At 39.7% G+C, this 26200-nt stretch overlaps 1 long non-coding RNA gene across 3 annotated transcripts in view; it reads left to right on the forward strand.

Moving 5' to 3' along the window:
• The window catches only part of LOC146641944 (uncharacterized), a 69622-nt gene that overhangs the window by 29192 nt on the left and 14230 nt on the right, over positions 1-26200 (forward strand). The window contains exon 4 of one of the 3 annotated variants that reach the window (XR_014909752.1): positions 11-378. The exons of 1 other annotated variant lie outside the window; for it this stretch is intronic. This is a non-coding gene — a long non-coding RNA (uncharacterized LOC146641944). Of the gene's footprint in view, positions 1-10; positions 379-26200 lie in introns of those variants that run through there. One more of the 3 variants, XR_014909753.1, reaches the window with a different exon arrangement.

Raw genomic sequence — 26200 nt, forward strand, 5'->3', positions numbered from 1 at the left:
CATTTTTCAGGTGGAGGCTCTGCCAGGGCTGGAGCTGCATTTCAGTCAGTGGTGTTGGAGATCTTGTCAAAATTGATAAATTATGAAGTAAGTAAAGTAAGTAAAACTTTATTTATATAGCACCTTTCAAGATAAAAATCACAAAGTGCTTCACAGAAGCTAAAACCTAAAAATCAAAATCAACCAAAAGCAAGTTTAAAAAGATGAGTTTTTAGCTGCTTTTTAAAAGCGACCACTGAGTCCACAGATCTCAGGCTCAAAGGGAGAGAGTTCCACAATCTGGGGGCCACAGTCCCAAAAGCTTTGTCGCCTTTTGTTTTCAGCCTCGTGTGTTGGACAGCAAGCAAGCCCTGGTCACATGACCTCAGGGACCTGCTGGGAATGTATGGATGTAAAAGTTCACTTATATATGTTGGTGCTTGTCCATGCAGAGCCCTGAAAGTCAAGGTCAAAACCTTAAACTGAATTCTGAATTTAACGGGGAGCCAGTGCAGCTGAATCAGCAGGGGTGTGACATGGGAAAACTTGGAGGACGTGGTCAGAAGCTTTGCAGCAGCGTTCTGAACAACTTGCAGATGCTCCAAAGAGGCTTTACATAAACAAGTAAACAAAGAATTACAATAGTCCAGACGAGATGAAACAAATGCATGAATGACAATTTCTAATTCGGAGCGCGATACAATGGGACTCAGCTTAGCAATGTTTCTCAAGTGATAAAAACAGGAGCGAACCAAAGATTTTACATGGGCATCCGAAGTCAGAGCTGAATCAATACTAACACCAAGGCTCCTGATAGACGGTTTTGCAAATGTAGCAAGTGGACCCAAGTTTTCCATAACACTAGGTACAAAATTTTTAGGAGCACAAAGAAGAACTTCAGTCTTCATTTAGCTGAAGAAAGTTTGAACACAGAAAAGTTCCATAAAATTTTGATCCACCACGCAATACCATCTGGAAAACATCTGATTAACGACAGCTTCAATTTTTAGCATGACGATGATCCCAAATCAAAACAAATCATACCTGGGTAGAAAAACACACTATTGGCCTCTCCAGAGCCCGGACCTCAACTTTATTGAAGCAGTGTGGGATCATGTGGACAGGCAGAAGCGTCCAAAGAAGTCTGGAGAACTATTCCTGAAAACTACTTAAAGAAATGATGAGAAAGATGCCTAATAGATTTCAGACTGTGCTGAAGAATAAAGATAATCACACCAAATATTGACTTTCAAGCTTGTTATAATTGTAGAGATTTGGGTGGGTTTTGTGTGTGAATGGGTGGATGACTGGATGTGTAAAGCGCTTTGGGGTCCTTAGGGACTAGTAAACAAATACAGGCCATTTACCAGGCCATTTTTTGCCGTATGTACTGTATTTCTATGCATGTTTGCACATGTGTCAGTAAATTTCTGCACCTTATGCCCGATTTCTTATCAAAATAAAAAGAAATGAAGGGTAGCTCAAGAGTTTTGCACCTCACTGTAAATAATCTAAATGAACATGTTGTTTTCCAATATTAGCATTTTGAAAATGGCCCAGCAAATGAATCATCAAAATCTCTATGGGCGTCATGTGATTCCCCCAAAGACTAAAACCAGGCCCTGTGTGTCAACCGTTGCTTTGTCTTTCTGCCTCGTCCCACCCAAGTGTCTCTACAACCCATATATTTGAACCCAGTGTCACAAAGTGACACGGTGGCGAGAGACCAACTCAGCAACTTGTGGCACCACTCGTCTGGGAAGATAATGAGTTCCCATAGGCCAACAATAGGGCACTGTGTGCATGTGCGTGTATGTGTGTGTGTGTGTGTGTCTCTCTTTGTTATTAAAGTACAGAAAGACAGCACTAGAAAGAGACGGGGAAATTCTTTAAACTTTAAACTTCAAATCGGCCCAGTTTGGTCAACCCCCAGCAGGATTTAGCTGTAATGAGGACTGGTTCTGCTCTCTCCGTCTGCTGCCCTCTGTCAGTTTCTCTCATTCTTTCTTTCTTTTTGAGTCTCTTCTCTCCGCAGTTGATGGTACAGACAACAGATCACTCCCAGGAGAACTGGCCCTAAAACATTATCCATCATGTTGACAGCTCAAGAGTCTTAAAGTGAAGAAAATATCATGTACTACACATAGATAAACTCCTCCTTCAAGCTCCTCTACACTCGGTTTTTCTTTCCTTTTACTCCACATCTTTTTCACTTTTACTGACAGCACATGCACTGAGGAACCCACAGGTATTTTGTTGCTGAAGGACTGCAAGTTCGATACCTGATGATCAAATGACACTTTAAATCCATATGTGACAGGTGCTTGAGTATTAGCACTTTAGCCAGTACTTGAGAAAGAATACTGTGATACAAGGCAACAGGAAATTGCTGGCAGTATTTCATCCTGGCTGTATATGTCCTTGTAAAAATACAACTGTGCACATTTAACTGTGGGCAAGAGGGAGAGGGACAGACATATATAAAGAGATATATAATGAAGACATTAAAGAAAAAGGACACGGGGGGGAGTGTGACGGGAAAGCTAAATTTATAGCTAATCTAGCTTTAATTTGTAATTTAATGAAAGACATGAAGAGAAAAACCTTATTCAAAGTTTTTCAATCATGTAAATAACAGTCTTTTTCACTGAATATGTCAGAGTAAGGAATGATAAATGTTTATTTAATATAAGAAATAACAGTAACAGACGAGATCACAGGCTTAATTTCACAAGTCTGACAAAAGAGCCAGGCTGATGAGGAGGTTAAGGGGTCATGGTTAGCTAACATATATATTTAACCCCAGCAGATTTACGTCTTTATAGACAGCAAAGAGAGGTGAACAGAATTAGAACATAATGCTTTATGCTCCCAGTTTTTATAAATGTGTCCTATTCTACATACCTGTGTGTAACAGAAAAATCAGGCAAAAAGTGAATAAATAATAAAGAAATATCTGATTTATTTTTCCATCAAGGACATCCTCTTGTGGAATATTTTTTTATTTCTATGGACCAAGACTGAGAACTATTTGACTGCATGCCACATACACAGATACTGTACATCAAACAATCATTTCACTTTGTATAGTGAGTACACATCACACTGCAACTCCTTCTTCATCGTGTCTTTCTTAGGAAAAGCACTTCTGTATACACTGTACCTATTAGCATACTTGCTAAATTTGACTGTGTTTACATGCAGTATACTGCATTTAGCAAACATTTATATTTCATTAAGCCTCTAATCACAAATCTAAAAATTGGTTGTTAGTCACTCCCCTTTGTGGCGGTAATAACAAGCACCGAGCATATAACACACACTCAGTGTTTTTACCGTTATCGGTATGGCAATCAAGTACTTATAATATGCTACATGTAGCTGCTCTAATAAGTATGAATGGACCCATTCACTATGAGGCACATCGGCTATACAAGATTGGATGGTTCAGCAAAGCCCTTTGTTATATATGTTTTTAATGCTTTTTCTTGAATATTTCAGCTTAAAAATACAGTCATGTGAAAACTAAGTACAACCTTGCTGCTTACATAGGAATTAAGAGGCAGGCCGTAAGTAGCAGCCTGTCTGTGCTAATTAAATGCACTTCTTTCTAGGAGGGGGCATCCCAGCAAATTCACCCAAAGGTGAAGCAGTGCAAGGCTCAGAGAATTGACAAAAAAAACCAAACTTGCAGTTATTGGACTATTTAGAGACATATCCAAACTTGTTTTCATATGACTGTGATATGATCTGCCCGATAAACGAAAAGACTTAGTTAAAGTATAGGGAAATGTCAGGGTTTGTAGCAGGATGCAATACCTAAATGTAGTCACAAACATTCTAGATAACTAAAAATAAACCTCTTTGTTGGGCCAAATGGCCATGTCCATAAAGAAGAACGCAATCTTAAACGTAATCAGGAAATCTAAATACACACAGGTGAAATCACAACAGAGGGGACATAGGACTGTATATACTCTAAGGCAGCGGTCCCCAACCCCCGGGCCTCGGACCGGTACCGGTCCGTGAGTCCTTTGGTACCGGGCCGCGAGAGTTGAGGCTCAGGTGTGAAATGTATGGTTTTCAGGGTTTTTATTGGTTTTCAGCGTTATTTTGTTATCGTTTTTATCATTAACTTGGTTTTCCTGGGTCTTTTCACGTGTGTTATGAATAAATTTTCTTTTTTTCGGTACCGGTACTAGGTTTATTTTGTTGTATTTATCCGCGACACCTTAAAGGCCGGTCCGTGAAAATATTGTCGGGCATAAACCGGTCCGTGGCGCAAAAAAGGTTGGGGACCGCTGCTCTAAGGGTAATCAGGGAGTGGGAAGAGCCGGATACAGGAAGAGTGAGAAGAAAACACAGGTGAATAACATAACACATAACTGATTAACAAAATAAAACAGGAAATATCTAACTGACATACTGAAAACAGAGAGCTTTACACAGGAGGCGAGAACAATACTCACAGAAACAGAGTATAGCTAAGACTAAAACACTTAAGGGGAGGGCACAGAAAACTAAGAAATATGATAAAACTGTGAGGATAAAACTAAAAGAAATCAAACACTGAGGAACGATTAAATTACTGCAAATACAAACTGGTATTATAAAGGTACAAAGTACATTAAAGTCAAAAGATGATCACTGAACCGATTATATAAAACTAAAAGAAGTCAGAGACCAAAACTCAAAAGCCTGAGTCCAGAACCATGACCACGACAGGAAAAGATTACAGACTATAACTTCATCTCTGTGATGGGATGTCTGCTGAACTTCTGACAAGCTATGGACCAATTCACCACACCAACCTCCAAGGTCTTACTTTTAAACTTGCTATATAAAGGGCAGTCTATTGTGTGCATTGGTGCTGCACTTCGACACTGAATATAAATAATGAGGTGCAGAATTGTCCAATATGGGCACAATTTCTAGGAGGTGGTGGGCTGCAGAACCTGCTTAGAATTCATATGAAACTGGGACACAGCCCTAGTTTTTAGTGACTGTTCTCCTTGGGTTGAAGAATTTCTATGACCTCCAGCCTCTCCAAACTCATTGTATAATTAAATGTATGGCAGACATCCTGAAAAAAAGTTTTTATAGCGCTCAAGATGTGGTTTGAAATATTTGAAAGGTTTGACTACAACAGGTTATCTTGCGAGAAAGGTATTCTGACTGCATTCAGTTATGACTTTTCCAAGGTCTGGGCAGTGTGAATGTAGGTAAAGAGTAGGCAAAAAGAGAGATGGAGAGGGGACAAATGTGTTGAGGTGTGTGACGACTCTGTAAGGAATGATAAAGAGACAGAAGGAGAGACTGCTGGTTTTACTGCGCCAAGGCCGACATGCTTGGATTTATGGCGTGTGAGCATGTCTGTGTCCTAACTCTTAAGTGTCCGAACTTGCTGACCTTGTGAAACTCCTAAAAACTGTTTGAATTCATTCAGTGCAATGACACTGTCCGCTTCCAGTGGGTTTATTAAGTGAGGAGCAATACAAAGACACTTTAAGAGGGACTTAAAAGACAGATCCGCCCTCAGATACTCTCATATAGCAATAAATCTTTGTCTGATCTTCAAGGCATGCAGCCTCATTCTTTGATGTGTCGAATTTTTTTCCCCCAGCAAATAATTTCTTACTGGGTGCTGAACATTCAGACAATGACAAAATCGTGACATTTTTGACAAATTATATTTTAGACTTTAAAGGGTTTTCAACATCAAAACATTGTGTTTTTTTCAGCAGAGCAAGAAAAATACAATACCGAGGATTAAATTAACCTGCAAATGCAAGGTAGGTTTCCATTATTGAATAGTTTTAGGCCAGTTTCTTTTTATTTATTATTTTTTTACATATTCAACGTTATGCAATATTAATACCTGAAGCAACTAAATTTCTGCACTGATTTTGATTGGTATTACTTTTTATTCTCTTTCATTGTCCTGGTCTGAAAATAAGCTGACGTTATGTGAATGTGTTGCCTTTCTGCACTAATGCACCTTCTCTTTCCAAAGTTATGATTCCCATTTTGGTTCTTATGGTGCACATTCACAAGGATGCAAGTCCCTGCACATTCTACAGATTTGTAAGGAGAAATTCGTTGACCAAAATAAGGAACTCTACTAACTGTTGGAAACATCCTGAGGCATTTACAGGAGAACATTTGGTTCAAATGTTTGGTGCTATTATGCTCTCACTAACAACATATTTTTGACCATATTAAACCAGATGTCGCTCACCACCTGCCCCATTCTGCTACATTTGGCTCCCCGTGACATCTTCCTCTTTCCCAAAATATGCTGGTGGATTTGACTCAGCAAGGGTGCAAGTGCAGGTGGTCAAAACAGGACTTGGAATGCTTTCAGATTTGCAGCCTTCAAGCAGAGCATGGGCACATTGTACAGGGAGTGCAGAATTATTAGGCAAATGAGTATTTTGTCCACATCATCCTCTTCATACATGTTGTCTTACTCCAAGCTGTATAAGCTCAAAAGCCTACTACCAGTTAAGCATATTAGGTGATGTGCATCTCTGTAATGAGAAAGGGTGTGGTCTAATGACATCAACACCCTATATCAGGTGTGTATAATTATTAGGCAACGTCCTTTCCTTTGGCAAAATGGGTCAAAAGAAGGACTTGACAGGCTCAGAAAAGTCAAAAATAGTGAGATATCTTGCAGAGGGATGCAGCAGTCTCAAAATTGCAAAGCTTCTGAAGCGTGATCATCGAACAATCAAGCGTTTCATTCAAAATAGTCAACAGGGTCGCAAGAAGCGTGTGGAAAAACCAAGGCGCAAAATAACTGCCCATGAACTGAGAAAAGTCAAGTGTGCAGCTGCCAAGATGCCACTTGCCACCAGTTTGGCCATATTTCAGAGCTGCAACATCACTGGAGTGCCCAAAAGCACAAGGTGTGCAATACTCAGAGACATGGCCAAGGTAAGAAAGGCTGAAAGACGACCACCACTGAACAAGACACACAAGAAGAAACGTCAAGACTGGGCCAAGAAATATCTCAAGACTGGTTTTTCAAAGGTTTTATGGACTGATGTAATGAGAGTGAGTCTTGATGGGCCAGATGGATGGGCCCGTGGCTGGATTGGTAAAGGGCAGAGAGTTCCAGTCCGACTCAGACGCCAGCAAGGTGGAGGTGGAGTACTGGTTTGGGCTGCTCAAAAAAGCCAGTTAAACTGGGATATTGATCTGGTCAGTTAAGTAGCAAAGGGACTGTTAATCAGTTTCAGGTGCTCTGGTGTTTGTGAAGTTAACAATTGGTGCATTAGAGGGGCAACAATGAGACAGCCCTCAAAACAGGAATAGTTTTACATGTGGAGGTCACAGATATTTTTCCCTTTCCATCCTTCCTGACAGTTTTTTCACTAGTTTTGCATTTGGCTACGGTCAGAGTCACTGCTGGTAGCATGAGGCAATACCCGGACCCCACAGGAATTGCACTGGTAGTCCTTCAGGATGGCACATCATTACATAACATCGCCAGAAGGTTTGCTGTGTCTCCCAGTACAGTCTTAAGAGCATGGAGGAGATAGTATCTGAGAGTATCTGATCTTTTGTGCACGTCGAAACACGGTGATCACTGCCAAAACTACAAAATGACCTCCAGCAGACCAGTGGTTTGAATGTCTCTGACCCAACATTTATGAACAGACTTCATGAGGACCCAACATCCACCAGTGTGCCCTGTGCTCACTCCAGATTGACATTTTTCCCACTGAGATTTGTTGTGTTTTTAAATTGTTCCATTATTTTTTTTTTTGAGCGGTGTAGGATCAATAAAGGTGTAGCTTAAGTTATAAAAACTATATCTAAACCAAAAAGCATCTCGCAGTTCACAGAGATCTTGACATTTTTATATTATGTCACATCAGGTTCAACATAATAGAGGGCTGAGCTATCCCTAGGGCAGGGATAGCTCAGTAGGTTGAGTGGTGGCCCCATGATCGGAAGGTCGGGGGTTCGATTCCCCTTAACAGCTACCCTGAGGTACCCCTGAGCAAGGTACCGTCCCTACACACTGCTCCCCGGGCGCCCAATGGCTGCCCACTGCTTCACTGAGTGAATGGGTTAAATGCAGAGAGGAATTTCCCCACGGAGATCAATAAAGTACACTTTCTTTCTTCTAGATAGCTTCAGATGGGTTCAACCCCTCCCCCACCCCCAACCATGAATTTGATTAACAGTTAAGAAAATGGATGGAGTGGATAAAGGATGGCTTGCAATAACTCATACATTGTGTTCGGGATGTTTCTGAGCGAGACAGCTGAGCATTGTGCAACATGAATGCAGTTTGTGCTGATCTACAAAGACATCAAGGGTGCGATGACAAGATGAGCTGCTTTTATAGCAACAAATGTAGGGATAGTGTAACATTCTGTCAAGAAATATATAGCAGAATAAGGAACTGTATACATGAACTGACATTACAGAAGCTTGAACTTGGTGAAATGATAAGCTTACAGCGAAGTCAGCGAGGGGGAGGTGAGTACTCTTTTCACAGGAGAGGGAAGGAGGTAAAAAAAAGAAAGGGAAAAGACAGAAGCTAACAGTCAGAATTTGACAGCAGAGCAGCAACCTTGAAACCTTAGGTGGGCGAAAGAGGAGCCTGAGGGGGCTTTATGTTAGCGAGCAAGAGAGGGAGGGAGATCATAGGCCTATTGCTGCACAATGACAAGAGCCTCCACCTGGGGACAAGGACACATGTGACTTCAATTCTCTTCTGCTTTCTGTTTAGTGAAGGGACGGCGCCAGCGTGTCGTCACCCCCGCTGTGCACAGAACACAGTCGAACGTGGATTTTGAGGTTCATTACTGAACATCCTCATCTCGGGGTATCACACAGCTGTGCATGACACATCAGTCTTGTTTCATAAAATGTGGTGTGAGCGTGATGTTCTCCTGCACCGAGGAACTTTGTGAAGTTTTGTGCCATTTATTTCAAATGTACTATACTCAGTGCTACTTCGTACTTTTGATTATTCTTTTTTGTTTGTATGCCAGTTTGAGAGATTCTTTGGGGATTCTACAGCATATAAGCTTCTTATTTGTCATATCTAAAGGGGTTAATCTATCACAGTGAACATTTGTTATTGCTCTCAGTAATGTTTCACATACTTGGCTCAACTCCACTTAGTTTTTATTGTTTTCCATTAGGTGGTTGTTCCTAGTATCTGGTTCTATTGTAGTATGTCCTCTGCCGCGGCTCCAATTGATATGAGTCAACCAGAAAACATGACATCAAGGGGTTGCATGCCTCTCAATAAATCATGAGGGTGACTCTTGCCATTTTTGAATGAGGGAATGAAGGAACTGGCTGCACAAAACCAGCACTGTGGTTCCAGAAACTGACAAAATCCATAGACTGAGCTGCGAGTATACCATCGCCAAGTTGTTGTGTTGATTGCATGCATCAGATTGCATACAAATGATGTCACTGGGTTTTAGGCCTCATGCACATTGAGTTCACAATGTAATGTAAAACAACTGAAAGCAAGTAGAGCCGAGGTGAGGTGAGTCAAAGTAGATACCAGTGGAAAAGAGGCATATATGTTGTATATAAAAGGTGGATGCAGCCCCGCTGTGACAACACTCGCTGGCTTTTGGACAAAAGATTTCAATAGGGACCACCTGCCGTTTTAAGGGCTCCGGTTCCAGAAGTGAATTTCCCATTTATTCTCTCCACTGGTGTTTCAAAAGCCTTAAACCAGCTACGAGGTGACTCATGAGCGTAAACAGATTTGATTTGGCTCACAAAAATAAGAAAAACTAAAAAGAAAAAGGTTTGACTGTTTACATAATTACTTTTTAATGATGAAGGAGCTGTTCATCCCATAATGCACTGCACATCCCAGATTTCACAGTAAATGACTTCTGACCTTCTCAAATTGAATCCATTTTATTACCATGCTTTATTACCATGCTATAATGATACTTTTATAACTCCTGCTGTGTATCTGTTGCCTAGTGATTGATATGCCGGGGGATTCCCATGATGCATTGAGTTTTTCCTTTCCAGTCACCTTTCTCACTCACTATGTGTTAATAGACCTCTCTGCATTGAATCATATCTGTTATTAACCTCTGTCTCTCTTCCACAGCATGTCTTTTATCCTGTCTTCCTTCTCTCACCCCAACCGGTCGCAGCAGATGGCCGCCCCTCCCTGAGCCTGGTTCTGCCGGAGGTTTCTTCCTGTTAAAAGGGAGTTTTTCCTTCCCACTGTCGCCAAAGTGCTTGCTCATAGGGGGTCATATGATTGTTGGGTTTTTCTCTGTATCTATGAAGCGCCTTGAGGTGACTTTTGTTGTGATTTGGCGCTATAGAAATAAAATTGAATTGAATTGAATTGAATTGAATATGGTACAGTGCTTCATTCCTGTCTACAATCAGCACTCTCATGGTTTCATGTGAAATTCAATGTCTTGGTGAACATATTTGTTAGGGGTGTAACAATTTTGAAACCAAGACTGAAACTACACTAAAAGCATCTGCAGTAGCCTACTGTATCTCAATAACCTCTTTCTGCATAGCTATAGATAAATTCAATTCCACAGTGTCTCTTTTGCCCTGTCTGGTTTCCATCACCTCTAATGGTTCGTGGCAGATGGCTGCCCCACCCTGAGTCTGGTTCTGCTAGAGGTTTCTTCCTGTTAACAAGGAGTTTTTCCTTCTCACTGTCACCAAGTGCTTGCTCATAGGTAGTTGTCTGCTTGTTGAGGTTTTCTCTCTGTTATTGTAGGGTCTTTACCTTACAATATCAAGTGCCTTGAGTCGACTGTTATTGTGAGTTGTTTCTATTTTATAAAGTTGAATTTGATTGAAGTAAATAACAGCATGCTAGCCTGTTGACAGTAATGATGTTTAGAGGTAATTCAGACAAACGAAATTCATCTAAACAAAAAACAAGCTAATGAACCAAAACCATAATAATAAAAAACAGAAGTAAAACTGAACTATGGCTTTGAGGAAGTTATTAGCCAAAACTTGGAAGCTGTAGACTTTTTGGGACATCACACAGAGATAGCCTTTTTTGTAATCCGTGTTAAGGAAGAGACAAAATACTAGAATTTCACTGCTCAGAACTAGAGCAAATATCTTTAGTTGGCTATTTCATTTGTCCTTAAAATTGTTTTAAGATGAAACACAAACATAAACATGGCTAGAAGGTCCAGTTTAGGACCCTCAGCTAGCTGCTACAACTTTTGTTGACATCAAATGATCAACGCGAACATGGAGCCAGTATTACAAACTTTAAATCTTAATATGATTCAAGTTTTTTTCTCCCCTGTTTTTAATTCATTCCTTATACAGATGCTGTAGATGAGCCAAAAAGACACAAACTATTTTGTACCAGTTCATGAAAATGTTTTTTATGCTCTAAAGTTGGTTATTTTAGCATGGGAGTCCCAAGGAGTTGACTCATTTTTGGAGCTAGCTTAAAGTACTTCAAGTATTTTAATTTGGGGGGCTTCCAAATTGCTTAAAAATTTACAGGCATGGGAGTTACCACTTGAAAGGATGAAGTGCCCATTAACAAGTGTCTATCCTTCTGATACGGTCACCACACAGTCCTGATCAATGATTTGACTGGCAAGAACCTTGAAATGCAGTTAAAACTACAGAAAGACAGTTTGTTGAATCTTTACCACGTATTGCTTTCAAAAGGTCCCAATTTTCATCATTCATGAAAGTTTTTAGCATCAAAAGCAAAATCTATTCACCTCCATTCTTCTTGTGATTTACTGGGGGAGGAAGTTTTGCTGATTATACCTGTTGGTAATTTGCTTCAGAAGCTTACATTTCAATCTTTTGCAGTCTCCAAGTGTAATTTTGTGTAATTTATTTCACACGACCTTGGCCTGCACAGTCACATACTCGCATACTCACATCGTTTCTTTCCCTTTAGGACAGCACTCGGCGGATAAAAGGTGCAGCCCCCGCGCCCCTCCACCCTCCACCCGCTCCAACATCCCTTAACCCTTCTACTCTCTCCTCTCTCTCTCAGTTGTCAAACATCAAAAAGAAGGGTGCAGTTTCCAAAAAGTCTCACCGAGGGCTCAGAGCGAAGGGGTTGGGTTTGGGATGTTTTTCAGGATGGGGGGGGTAGAAAAAGGGAACATGGCTGATTTTCTTGCTCTGAGCCCTGGTGCCTTATTCATGCCCCGCACGTGCCCCTTGTGTGCAGGGCGAGGACAGGGTTCCAATGATTAGTGCGAGAATGTTCTAAAGAAAGAGGTGCCAAGCCGCTGCCTCTAGCAAAAGTTACACAGAAGGAGAGAAGTGTGTGAATGCGAGTGTCAGTAAAAGGGAGAGAGAGGGGGGGTGAGAGACAGAGAGATTGTGTGCTGTTGCAATGATTAAGTCATTTCTTATACTCGCCTTTGAGTGTCTTGTCTTTGATGCTGCAAAAAAAGAGAAAAAAGCCCCTCCCACACAGACATCATTAAGGACCAGAGGGATTGTCTCTCAAGTTGGATGAGGAGGATGAGGAGGGGTGGTGGTGGCGAGCATGTTGATGAACTGGGGGTGTGTGGAAGTGTGGTGGCGGGGGAGGGTGGGGGTATCAAACAATCCATCCACACGAGACACAACATAGCAGATTTGTATCACGCTTTGTTGTCGTTCTTCTGTTGCGCATTTGGTTTGCTAACAGCTCTGCTGCATTATTGAAAACTAATTAAACAATGTGGCGTCATCGTCTCCTTTTTACATAAAGTTCTAGGCCTCTGTCTGATATGCTCCTCATTATCAGAGCTGAGGCAGCAGCCGTGACAGCGGCACTCAAATTGCTGTGCTTTAGTCACAAAGTTGGGCATTTGAAGGAAGTATTACCAACAGCAAAACTTCTAAAAAGTAGTAAAATGTCATTTTGTTAAGAATTGAACATTTATTTCGCTGATTTCCTTCCCTCTTCACCACCTTCTCAGTCTCATGTGTTTCCTTTTTCTGCTTTTTGCAACATCCTCTGTCGTCCTGCCAGTGGAAGTAACTCAGAACGCCATGTTGAAGGATGTCTCAGTTCCTCATAAAAAGGCATCTGGCGGAGAGAGTTGAACAACTGGAATATACAAACTATGGAGTGACCGTACAAACAACTTGTCCGCATTTGTATAGGCCATTAAAAAAAGCTGTGATATCCTGCCATACTGTACTACAGCGAGAATTTAATTAAAAGTAGCGCCAAAATATACAAGTTGTCACTTTGAAGATAAACCGATGTTGCCTCAGTTCTTCTATCTTCATCAGCAAACATCTCCAAAGGGTGGGTCTGAGAGACGAGGAAAGAAATAAAGGATAGAGAAGCTGACAGATGAGAAGAAGGATGTCTCCTTCTGTTTCTCATGTGTCTCTGTTGTAGCCACTTCTGTTGTTTTTTCCCTGAACTTTTGATTATCAGCACTGTTGATGTTTTTATTTTCTGTCTACATTATTTCACCACTTTATATTTTCTCGGTTACACTTTTGGTTGGCTAAACCTCCTCTGCAGTACATATTATTGCTCGCTTTAAAATTTTATTAAAAACTGATTTTGTTTTTTCCTTCTTTCTTTAAAAATGCACCAAAATTAGAAGCAAAATCTACATGATGGCCATAACTAAGTTTTTCACTGACATATTTATCTTTATATCTTTATATACATCACGTGATAGAGCGGCTGTGGCATGCGGGACCTGTCGGTGGTCTGGATAGCATTTGGAGCTTCGCTAGCAACCTGGCATTTCATCTCCGACAAAGTTATCCCCGAGAGAAGTAAAGCAAGTGTGTAAGTCCATCTCTGAATGTTTGTAAAGCATTCCTGCGTTAAGCTTAACGAGCGACTGCCTGCTCTCCGGCTGCTACTTCAATCGTGAAACTGCTTAATGATCAGCTGATCGGCTTTTCTGTCGCAAGTCTGTCTCTCGTTTGTTTTTGGTCCACTTTGCGCCAGAAAGAGCAAACCAGCGGCTGAACAACAGCAGCACGTTTAAGCTTGATAAGCTGTTGTTACAATTTATTTAATATTACTTTCTACACCAGGATCTTTTTCTACAGCTGACGGCTGGTAACTGTGCAGGGGCGGATCTAGCAAAGTTTAGCCAGGGGGGCCGTTGGGCATTAACTGGGAAAAGGGGGCACAAAGACATACTTTTCTTTCTTATTCTCATTTAAAATGTCGAGCTTTTAATAAATAATTATCTGACACCCAAAGTTTTAATTTGATGTAAAATGAATAAAGTCAATTACTGTACATAGTGACTATTAAGTCTAATATATATACCCTAGTAAGCTATAGTACATTTTCCTTTGGGAAGGTACCATCTGTGCAGTCTGCAATTTTGTTGAAGAAAGATGTTGAATCTATTTAATATTTCTTGAAAATTAATTGATTTCTGTGCATTTTTTTTCACACTGCATCAAATTAAGGTTGATTACGTTGATTAAGCATCATGAGGTGGAGCGTGAGGGGTGGTTCCCTATTTTTTATTTATTTATTTTTGTTGTTGCTGGGAGTTGGAACCCTATTAGTTAGGTTGCTTAATATTTACGCTAAGTACTCTTTAAAATACCAGAATAGGGAGGATGGTGTAGGTCTAAGTTTATTAGATTGATCAGTATTGCTGAACTATGAAATATTTTTTTTGTATACAGGTATAACAGAATAGCTTTAGTGTAGTTGTTGTTTTAAACTTGAGTATGAACTTGCAGACTTGCAAAATGCAGCAAGATATTTAAAAAACAGTTTTGTTGATTAAAAAACACTATATCGGATTCATATCGGTATCGGCAGATATCCAAATTTATGATATCGGTATTGGTATCGGACATAAAAAAGTGGTATCGTGCCATCTCTAGTAATTATTTTACTATTATGAGGAACTAAAGACACCCCATGATTCAATAATTTGTAGAACCACCTTAAGTAATAAGCTGAAGTAATCGTTTTCTGTTTGATTTTAACAGTCTCGTGTATGGTGCTGGCCTAGTTTTCATTACAGCTCAATTTATTGTTTGATTTACTGAAGTTTGTGGCATCACATTTGACTCTAGTTTAATTTGGTATACAGGAGTTCATGGTTGATTGCAAGGTGCCCAGATCCTGTAGCTGTAAACAAGACCAAATCCTGACCCTTCTACCACCGTTCTGTCAGTTGGTATGAGGTGTTTGTGTTGATAGGCTGCGTTTGGTTTTGTGCATTATGTCCAAACATCTCCATTTAGTCTCGTTTGGCTTGACCAAACAAGCCATACTTGTTTGGTCTTTTTTTAATCGTACTATCATGATCTTAAACATCTAACATGCTAACTGAGGCCTAGAGAGTCTGAGATGTAGCTCTTGGGTCTTTTACAGTTTCTCTGAGCACTGCACGGTCTGACCTTGGGGTGAATATGCTGGGACATCCACTCCTGGGAAGATTGGCAGCAATCTTGGCAACTGTTTTCTACTTGTGAATAACCTTTCTCAGTGGAGAATGATGAAGTTCAGATTGTTTGGAAATGCCCTTATAACCCTTCTGAGACTGAAGAACAACAACAATTTCTTCTCTGAGATCATTGCTGATGTCTCTCCTCCTTGATATTGTGCTAACACACACCTGAATGCTTCAGACCAGCAGACTTAAAAAACCTCAGCTTTTATAGAGGTGCTCACACTTTCTGATGATCAATCAGTCAAGTATTTGATGAGAAGCACCTGGCTGCTACTTACTCTTTATATGGAAAACTCTAGAATTTAAGTGTACATTTTTCACCATGACTGTGTACATGATTATCTTTTTACAGTTGGGGGGAAAAAAGTTCAAAAAGCGTTAAGGTGATGCAGTGACACAGTAAATGTCCTTAAAAGTGGTATGCCGTCTCCCAAGAGTTGGTTTAAAGATACTAAAGCAAGAATACTAGTGGCACATTTAATATTCATAGAAAATGTGTTTCCATTTCTGTGCACAAAGCAGTAGATTAAATTTTGTGTTTATTTCACAAAGTGCCACGAGACTGTGTCGTAATATTTGCAGTAGTGGCTGCAGTTATTTTTTCCTTGCTCTCATTGAGCAGATACTGATCTGTTAGCCGTGTGCCACCACTGTAACTGATTGTGTTTACTTGTCCCCGACTCAGTGCACCTATTAAACTACAAAATCTACATTAAGTGGTCGGGGCATTTGACACAAAGAGCCTCACACTTGATCATGTCTGATAACAGTAGATGGTGCTTTTGATTAATGTGTCAGTCAGGGAGGCCATGAATAACATTAGCGAGAGCAGGTCGCTATAAAGTTCTCTATGAGCTGTGGTGGTTGCTGAAACAGTGTGACTCTTATAATGTAAAATGAAAACCCTAATTTTATATAATTATTGTTGAGTTTGTGAGTAAAATACACAACAATGAGACTATAACAATAGATTATCCTGTATACCAGCCACTAAACAGCACTTGAGATGCTAACACCAGTCAGACAATCGCACTAGATCCAAATGGCAGGAATCTCCGTGCGACATTTGCAGCTTCCATAAAACATCGGACTATGTGATGCAGAGACAGAGAACGTAACCAGTTTGTTTGCCTCCATTTACAGGCGGCAAGATGAAAAGAGCGCTGTTTAAGTCTGATGTTGTTGGTTCTCTGTGCTGTCAAAATGAAAGACTTCTAGACTGACAGACACAAAAGGGCTTTTTGAGATTTGTTGCAACTGCAGGAAGCTGCCTCTCCCTCCAAATTTGCCACTTGACAGTGATGGAGTGCCTGTCTAATACAATGATGTGTTAGTCCGCACATGTGCAAGCAGAAGCGCACTCGCAAACACAACCGAGAGTGCGTTCAAAGGCCCGAAGGCTGTCTGACAACATCATTAGTGTGTCTCTGTCTGTGTGTATTACGTCTCCTTTCGTCTCTCTCTTACCTCGTTCACCCTCTCCCCCACTTCCTTTCTGTCTGTCTCTCTCGACGGGAATCGTGGGGAAACAGGTGGAAAACTATTCAGAGAGAACAGACATCGTACGTTCCCTCTGTTATGTCTCAGAAGCAGATCAATGGGCCTGGGTGCGGAGATACGCACAGCTACTCGGTGACAATGGGGAAAGTGTAGATTATTGCCTCTGTGGAAATGAAGTGAATCTCACTCTTGGTCGAAGTTGTACGGTTTCTCCCAGTGGAGCTCACACCCAGTGTTTGTCAAGCAACTGTGATTTATTCTCATTTAGACTCATTATTGCAACTTAACATATTACTAATTCCCAGTCGTGGATGATGGGGATGCCTCTGCATTTGCTAAGGAGTGTATGGAAATACACTCCTTAGCAAATGCAGAGGCAGCTCAATGTAGAGATTAGCTCAATTATTCCAATACCTGAAGCATACCTGAAAGTTTAGTTTAGTCATTTCTACTAAGTTCAAGATGACTGCCAAAATAAATGCACCAATAATTCAAAATGATAAGTTATGACAAAAAAAAAGTAGATACATAATGGTGAAGCAGCTAGAGACCGAAGCTGGCCAGTATCGAATGTTCTCAGTGTGCGACACAGACAAATATTCGTGCTCATTCTCATGGCCTCATTAGCGTGGAGGCTCTTTAAAAAAAATGCTAACAAAGGCCAAGTGGCTAAAAATTTCCAGACCTCAGAGCTGGTCATGAGGCAGCGGCTTCATTGTGATCAAAGCAGTTAGGAGGAAAATTATGGAAATGAGTGAAAGTGAAAAGTTGGTCGATGTCCTGTTATCTGGTGAAGTTATAACAATATTGGAAACGTGCAAATAATAATGCCAGATTTCACATAAATCTGTTAAAAAATTGATTAAAACTCTTTATTTTTTAGGCACATTAAAAAAACAACAAAATTTTTAGACCCAAATTTGAGATGGCACACAGGCCTGGAGTTGTCATCTTAATATAAAAATAACAATGTGCTTTTTTTTCTTTTTTTTTAAACTATTTTTCTCCCCTTTTTTGCAAAACAGCAAATTTGAATATTCATGGATAAGAACAATAATAATTTTCTTGCATACTGATTAGGTAATCATTACTGAAACATCAAAATTATTTTTTGTAATTGCCAATACTGTTAATTTAGAGCAGCTGTGGCATAAACCTTACAGAGGTTGGTGGTCTACCTTTGTTTAAATCTGTCACACCTGCCCTTGTCTGGTAAGTTAAAATATGCCAGGTGAACATTGATGTACAACAACTCAAGTGAATTATTTGTTACTCTTTAAAGAACAGAAAAGTTTGCTTTTGCCAGCTTTGGAAAAAAGTAAAGTTTAATCATTTCTTTTGTTATAAAAAGATTATTTTGCATTAAAGAAAAGTTTTACCGTAATAGCTTACTATTTGTGATCGTTGCTAACTGCAGTACTATTAGTTAGATCATGACTCAAATGTAATCATTGCCAAAGAAAATAGATTTAAAGACCAAATAAAGAAGCGAGATAAGTAAAACAAAAAATATTAATGATCTGGCTAATAGTGTGGATAAACAGCTTATATTGTTACAAAACACTGCAAGCTAAAAGGTTCAGTTTTATTCGTTAAACATTGAAAGGATAGATTTGAGTCTGCGGTGGTACATCAGAAAAAAGATCTGAATCCACTGCTATATCATGTAGACAGCTTGAGCGCCCTGACTGGATGCGCACACCTCAGCTCACGTGTCACACACCTCTAAACCTCTTCTGGATGCATTTACTTGCAGAAACGAACAGAAAACACAATTTCACATGCTGCAAATCAAAAAGGAGATTTTTCTGAAGATGATTACAAGCGTTTCATTTGCTGATGAGCACTCCTTCTGGAAGACAACTCATCTTGGCTGAATATTGGCCTCATGAGAAATGAAATTAGGAAATGATGGTGGTTAAAATCTGCAAATCAACTCTGTTTTAAGCCACAAGACAGTTTTGCATTTGATCACTATAATATGCAGTTTGTTGTATTGCTTGCATTTTTCCAAAATAGGTTTGACAAGAACTGAGAAAAACAACAAAGAGTACCCAAAAAGAAGAAAGGGGAGGAAAGATAAGGAGGTAAAATTGTGCTCTTCACTGCTGGGCTTTGTGCCCCCTTCTCTCTACATGAGAGGGGGTCCTCTGATGAGGTGTTGATTGCCTGTGGCCACAAGTGGTTTCTCCAAACACTCTAAAAGTGGCCTATCCCCTGATTAGATTTAAGTGTTATAACGGCAAATAGGCCTAGACACTTGAACATACATTACGGCATTGAACAGAGCTTGGGGCGAAAGCTTTCATTAAAACGGTGTCTTACAAAAGACCCGAATGGATTAAAGGTGGTTTGGAGAACAGTACATGTACAGGCATTTAAATCCAAAGCGGGCAGCTGTTTTATTTCAGCGATGTGTTAGAGCACGGCAGATTGTTAGAATGCTTGAAGAACAGAGATGGCTCATTGCTATGCAAGGTCCTCATTCCCAGGTTGTCTACTGCTGTTCTGTCAAAGCTGCTGCATTTCACAGGCTCAAGTTGTGCATTGCTGTAACACTGTGATGCACTACAGCAGGTTAAAATAAAAGTGATGTAGATTTGTGATTAGAAATGCACATATCTTCATCATGTGCATGGATGTCATGGTAAAACTGGGCTTTCTTCGAAATGTCTTTTTTCAGGTTCAAATGACAGCATATGTATTTAAAAACCCAAAACTTTGAATTTATTTTGAGTTTATTTTGGATTAACAGGGTCAAAGGGTCTCACAAATCTTTTGTGATGCCGAAGGTTCTGCAATGTCTTTAAACCTGACAAGGGCCTTTAACGCTTTGTTCGTGAGCATGACTACAGCTGGTAGTTTCTCTTTGGAGTAGCATAAAAAGGATTTCTTTGACAGCACTGACTGGATTTGGACAGTTCTCAGAACAATGGGAAAGTCCAAGGAACTCAGTGAAGATCTAAGGATAATTGTATATTTACACAAGTTGGGAAGGTCTCTGAACCATTTCTGAGAAACTGCAGATTCCAAGATCATCGGTTCAAATAACCATACCTAAGTAAAAGGCTGTTTTGTTGCCAGTGGTACATATGTGGTACATTGCATATAGTGGATGGAATAATAAGGCAGAACTACCTCCAAATTCTTCAACTTCACCTCAGATCAGCAGCTAACTTGGAAAAAGTTGCTTGAATAGGACAATGATCCCAAACCCCAACCTGAAGTCTAATGAAAATTTGTGGACTACGCTTAAACCAACCAATTTAAATAAACTATACAAATTCTACCAAGAATAGTGGTCAAATATCCAAATATCCTAAATTATGCCAGAAGTTTGTTGATGATTACCAAAAGCACTGGGTCGAGGTTCAGTCATGTATATATTTGAACCTGTACGTATAATTTTGACCCTGTGTGGGTTGGAGAAAATCCAAATTAAATTCAAACCTCACCAAAGTCTTATATTTTAAAGTCATTAAAGATATGTTGTGTAGTCATTCCACACTGGAAGAAGAACAGTTTAAAGAAATCAATAAAAGCCCAAAATTATCATGACATTCATTTCCGTAATTAGTGCAAGTAAACTTCTGACCACAACTTTACACTTAACTATTTCCTCAACACGTATGAATACTTGTAAATGGCATATTGGTATAAAATTATAGGATTCTCACTCCTTAAACCTTAAATGATATTTCTCAGTGTCCAAAATTATCATGGCATCCATCAATGTACCAGCGCGAAACACAACTTTGCTAGTGGCATCTGGCAGAATGACATGATGCACTGGGGTAATAACACATTGGACGCCCACAGCAACAAGTAAGCAACCAAAAAGGCAGATATAAAATGTTAACACCGGGGGCATTGTTAGGACCGAAATAATGCAATAGATTTCATTTATGGCTTTAATTTCAGAGAAATAAAGTCTGTCAGTGTGAAGAATGCAAACTCTCCCTTACTTTCCAAGGTTAACTACATGGTTCTATGTACAGTGGGTCTGAGAAACTCAGCTTGAAGTTTTACAGATGAAATGTAGGACAATAGATACCCAGCAAACACTTCTAAGACAGTGATATTAATTCTTCAAAAAGCAGTCGTACTACAAGGCAAAAAAAAACTCCAACACTTGTATTTTTGCAACAATACCTGCAATTGCAAGGGTCCTTGTTTTGTTTTTATTTTTTCGGCGCACATCAGTTCACTGATGTATGACAGCACTGATTTATGCACAGCTCTCTAAAGGTCCCACAGGCTTTTTAATCAGGTTGAGGTCCGCACTTTAACTGGGACATTGCAAGACTTTGGTTATTTACTCTTTCAGCCATTCAGTTGTGGATTTCTTGCTTTGCTTGGGGCCATTATCAGACCTGTCAGACAGATGGCCTCATATTAGACTCTTCGGTATACAGAGGACTTCACGAGCAGCTCGGTGACTACAAGGTGCCCAGGTTCTGTAGCTGTAAAACAAACTCAAATCATCACCCTCTACCACCACACTGACAACTGGTATGAGATGCTTCTCTCTGCATTTAACCCATTTATGCAGTGAAGCAGTGGGCAGCCGTGAATCAGTGGATTCAAACCCCCGACCTTCTGATCACGGGGTGACCACGCTATCTACTGAGCTATCCCTGCCCCTCATTGCATTGCAATGGACCGAGGCTACTCAGGGTTCCCATGATGAACTGATTGTTTCTTTTCCACCAACTATGTGTTTATGTGTGTACCATCCTTGCATTTAAGTCAGTTTGAATCTGCTTCTTTTCACGAGTTTCTTCCTCGTCTCCCAAGGTAAAATGCTTTGTTTTGAACAATAAATAACAATTCTTGTACGCAAACTTTCACTCGTTAGACTCTCCAAAGAAGGACTTCCAGCAGATGGCGAGGTATTGTCTCTGATGTTGGCACAGCAATTTTTCAATCAAGACTAGATGTTAAGAAAGGATTGCCAGCTGACGGCGATTCAATTTCAAAACGTTTGCAGAGTATCCATCACTGCACAGTAAATATTCAATCATCTACCAATATGCAGCCTACCTGTACCCACCCGTGAGCCTGGACTGACGTATGTGTGCAAATGTATGGATGCACACACATGCACAAGCATGCCCATTTTGTCTGCGATGCACACGGCTATTTGCTGGCACACAGACGAGACATGAATATTTAAAAGGCTTCAGTCTGCATGCGCTCCATATATGTCACCATCAGAGTCTCAAGAGCTTGTTGGAGGGCAGGGGCCCCTGTGAGGAGCACGTGTGTGTGTGTGTGTGTGTGTGTGTGGCAGGCTCAAAGTGGCCATCTTCATATATCATGTAGCTCCTCCCTGCCAAGAGCACTGCTTCTGTCAAGTGTGTGTGATGAGCACCCACAAGACCTCTCCACACTTCACCCACTCATCTGTGTGTGTGTGTTTGAGTCAAAACGAAGAAGGAAAAGAGAAAGAACAAGGCAGAGAGAACATTATGTGTATCTGCTGTGTTTAGAAAGCAGGTCAGTGGGGTAGGCTGGAGTGTGTGTGTGTGTGTGTGTGTGTAGTTGGGTAGGAGGCTTTTAATCAGCTTAGAGCATTCAAGTCAGTCAAACACAGTTCTTATTGCAAACAGCATGTTTCATAATAAAAATGAATTTCTCACTGGAGTCAAAAAGCTGAACAAAACACACAGAAACCAGATGGATATTTAACATTCTCAATTAAATTTGGTTGCAAGCATTTGGTTGCTTGTGACAATGATGAAGACAGGACAAACCATGATGAAAATGAATTCATCTTAGATAATTATTTATTGATTTTTTTCTTAACTAATGTGTTTCTATCCCTGTCATTGCTAGTTTCTGGTGAAAAGGAAAAATCTAATAAGCAGACAATGGCCTATGTCCGTCTATTGATGACTATAACACTGAAGATGGCATACAATGCACAATAAAACAGAATTATGAAATTATGATCTCAAGTTTAAACACTGATAAATAATTTGAAACTAAACAAAAATAAAAATATATAAATAATTTACAACACAAATTTAAAAAAACACATGAAATACATCATTTAAAAACAAACAAACATACTTAACAATAAAATAAAATATATACATTGGTGTCTATAGCTAACCCTTCCCCTTGTTATAATTTAATTTAATCTACCCATTTAGATTGTATTAAGGCTTAAAATTATGCATTATTCACATCTTGGCTACTTTGACTGGCAGGTGGGTGCTGACAGCTGTCTGCTGGGCTTCACCTCAGTTAATCGGAGTCACTGAACTGTATTCTTAGACCAGGCTGGGGGTGGTTTTCATTGAGGAGAGCTCTAGTTTTATGTCTGCATGTTACTGCTAATTAGCAGGTATCTGTGTCCATGTGATGCACCCATAAAGTCTTTGATTGGACCTTGATAAATAAGCTATGTAGCATTAGCTCATAACTTAGCACTTTGAGTCTGGCCTCAAAAGAAGGAAAAATAAATACATAAAAATCAACAAACCAAAGAAAAAGTCAAAGCTTAAAAACTATTGGTTATCCATCTTTTATATGACCACACAAAAAAAAATACCACACTTAAATTATATTTATTCAGTTTTTAGATACTGTAGTAAACAAACCAAAGATATAAAACTATCTTTGTTTTGATACCCGAACAATCTGGCTACACAAAACAAACCTACAAAAAATTCAAAGATTACTCATATCATTCTGTACAGTAGGGATAGTCACACTCTGTACCGTAAAATGGCTATGTTTGTGCATAAAAACATTTTTACACATGATATTTTTTATATATTTTAATAATATCAACACTTTGCAATAAATTTGGAATTTAAAAAGTGTGACAATTAAATATTTTGCTATGTTTTACATTTTGATCCACTAATCACCACAGATATGCTAGCTAGCATTCATCTAGTGAGTGTAGTCTGTCAGATCACCGTTTACCTCTTAACAGCGAGTGAGAAGCGTCCACGTCTATTTACTCCGGAAAAGGCTGTAAAACTATGTGAAACAAGTCGAATACGAGTCAGTGAGTCAATGAAGCTAACTTCTCTCCAGTGACAGCAATACAGAGATGAGTTGTTGAACCCTTAAACAGTAAGCACTTGTGTATTTAGCGCTGTTAGCCCCTGTTAGTGAAACTTTCTCTGAAGTGGAGCTAACATTGTTGGACTCTGACACTTAGTGAATAACCTATCATAGGATGTGAGAGTGTAATCAAACTGTTTATCAAGGGAAAGGTGAGATTTTTAGGACATTCAAATCGAACATTAGCTAGCATTATGTTAGCTTATAACCAGCTGTTGTTGTTTAGCCGGCTTGTCCTCAGCCACCCAGAGTCTAATCTCCTGAAAATGAGTAATTGGAATAATTGGAATAAATAAGCTTGTTTTTGCATATTTTCACGAGTTAGAGTCTTGACTTCAGTTGAAGAAATGAGGCTCAAGGTAACCAGGAAGAGCAGTAGACACAAGAGAGGAGAGAGGGTCGTGGTGGAGGAGACAGATGCTCGAGTGGAAAAGGAGATAATAAGAAATAGATGATGAAATGTACTAATCTTAAATGTTCTGAATAGCTTAAAAAAATACTTGTCATCTTTAAATTAAATTATTAATGTAGAATTGACCCTTTAGAGCAGGTTTTGTTTTTTCGTTAGTTATATTTTGTTGTTTAACATGCTACACCCCATTCGAATCATATTATAATTTTCTAGATTTTTTAGAACATTTTACACATATTTTTGAGATGTTGGTGAATTTTAAATAAATAGCTGATAACAAACACATCTTGTTCTGAGCTAAAATCACCAAAAAGGTTAAGCTCAGTCAATCAAGTAGTCTCCAGTTTCATCCTTGTGGCCACATATAAGGTCTGACACACTGAATTGCATTACAACATGCCAATAAATTGGTACCACTGTATCGCTGGTCAAAATGAAATGCAATTTGATGTCTGCTTGCTGAGATGCAGCCAAATGTAAAGGGTTAACGACACGGTCGGCGATGCCTCACTTTCCACAACACTGCATGATGGGTAAACGACACCCCCCGCAGAGTCTGACAGTAGCTCGCAGCGGTCCGTCACCTCATGTCCACTCTCAGTGGGACGCCTCACACTTGTGATGTTATGAGATATTCACACAAAACCCACAAGCCTGCACAGACCTGTGTATGGCTTGTCCCACTGATCTGACTGCATATTAAGTGGAATGATAAAATAAGAGTGGCCCCATCTGGTAAATAGGACACTGACTTACAAATGCTGCTGAAAAGACGAGGCACATTTAGAGGTGAATAAATTATTGTTATTTTTGTGCGTTGAAATGATTTTGCTTCCTCTATGGGACAGAAATTCACGAATTAAACAAAATTTTATTCAAAAGATGATATTGTTGGAACTTAATGGACCATTAGTAAGTCATGAACGTGGGTACTGTGGTGTCCCCCGGTGTCACTAAATTTGTATTTATCTGCATCTGCTTAAACTCCTGCTCAAACAACAAGGCTTGTTGATAGCTACAGTGCCCAACTGTTTTAGGATGTTAATTTAAAATAAATTAATTGTGTTTTGTATGCATCGTTTGAATAGGGCTGCATTAAGCCCAAAAAAGACACACCAACTGCAAAAAACAGTGGATTTAATACCCTGCTGTGTTACCCAAGTATTGAGAGAATGATGTACGCTGCATAGTTTCTCTAGGTAACATGACCTTTAACCTGGAAAAAGAGACAAAAGTCGCATACTGCTTCTCTTTACCAGGTCTAGTGGACCAAGGACTGTTTTTTCTTTCTTTTTTTCAGAGAATCTTTCCACTGATTTCAGCAGTAACCTCCTAAAAGAATTGTTTAGTGGGACAAGTTTCAGAATTTGTTTGGATGGAAACTCCTCATGAGAAAGGTTGGTAATTCATTGTATTCAAATAGAAGTTTTAAGCACCGGAAAAGGTTCATTGTGCATCTGGCAGCAATATACAGCTGAAGGTGCTTTTTCTCCTCTCAAGGAGAGCAAACTTTCGAAGGGGAAGGGGAAATGGAAGTGGAGCACAGAGATTGATTTGACTGCAAATGATTTTGACTCTGATGAAGACAAAGTGGTGCTGGAATGATGGTCTGTTTGCACTATTAACGCTGCATCAGTCAGCATGCTCCGGTCGCTCAGTGCTCTAAGTGTTCAGCTGGACGAGGTAGAAAAGCACATGTGCCATAAAACTCTACTTATGTGATATATATCCAATTAGTTATTGTCCAGTGTTGGCTATTTGAAATTAAGTAAGCGTAATAGCCCTGCACTTTTATTGGATGGCATTT

This window comes from Rhamphochromis longiceps, linkage group LG23 (genome assembly GCF_057381845.1).
Source record: "Rhamphochromis longiceps isolate RC_006_pf linkage group LG23, R_longiceps_female_GT1.1, whole genome shotgun sequence".
Classification (NCBI taxonomy): domain Eukaryota; kingdom Metazoa; phylum Chordata; class Actinopteri; order Cichliformes; family Cichlidae; genus Rhamphochromis; species Rhamphochromis longiceps.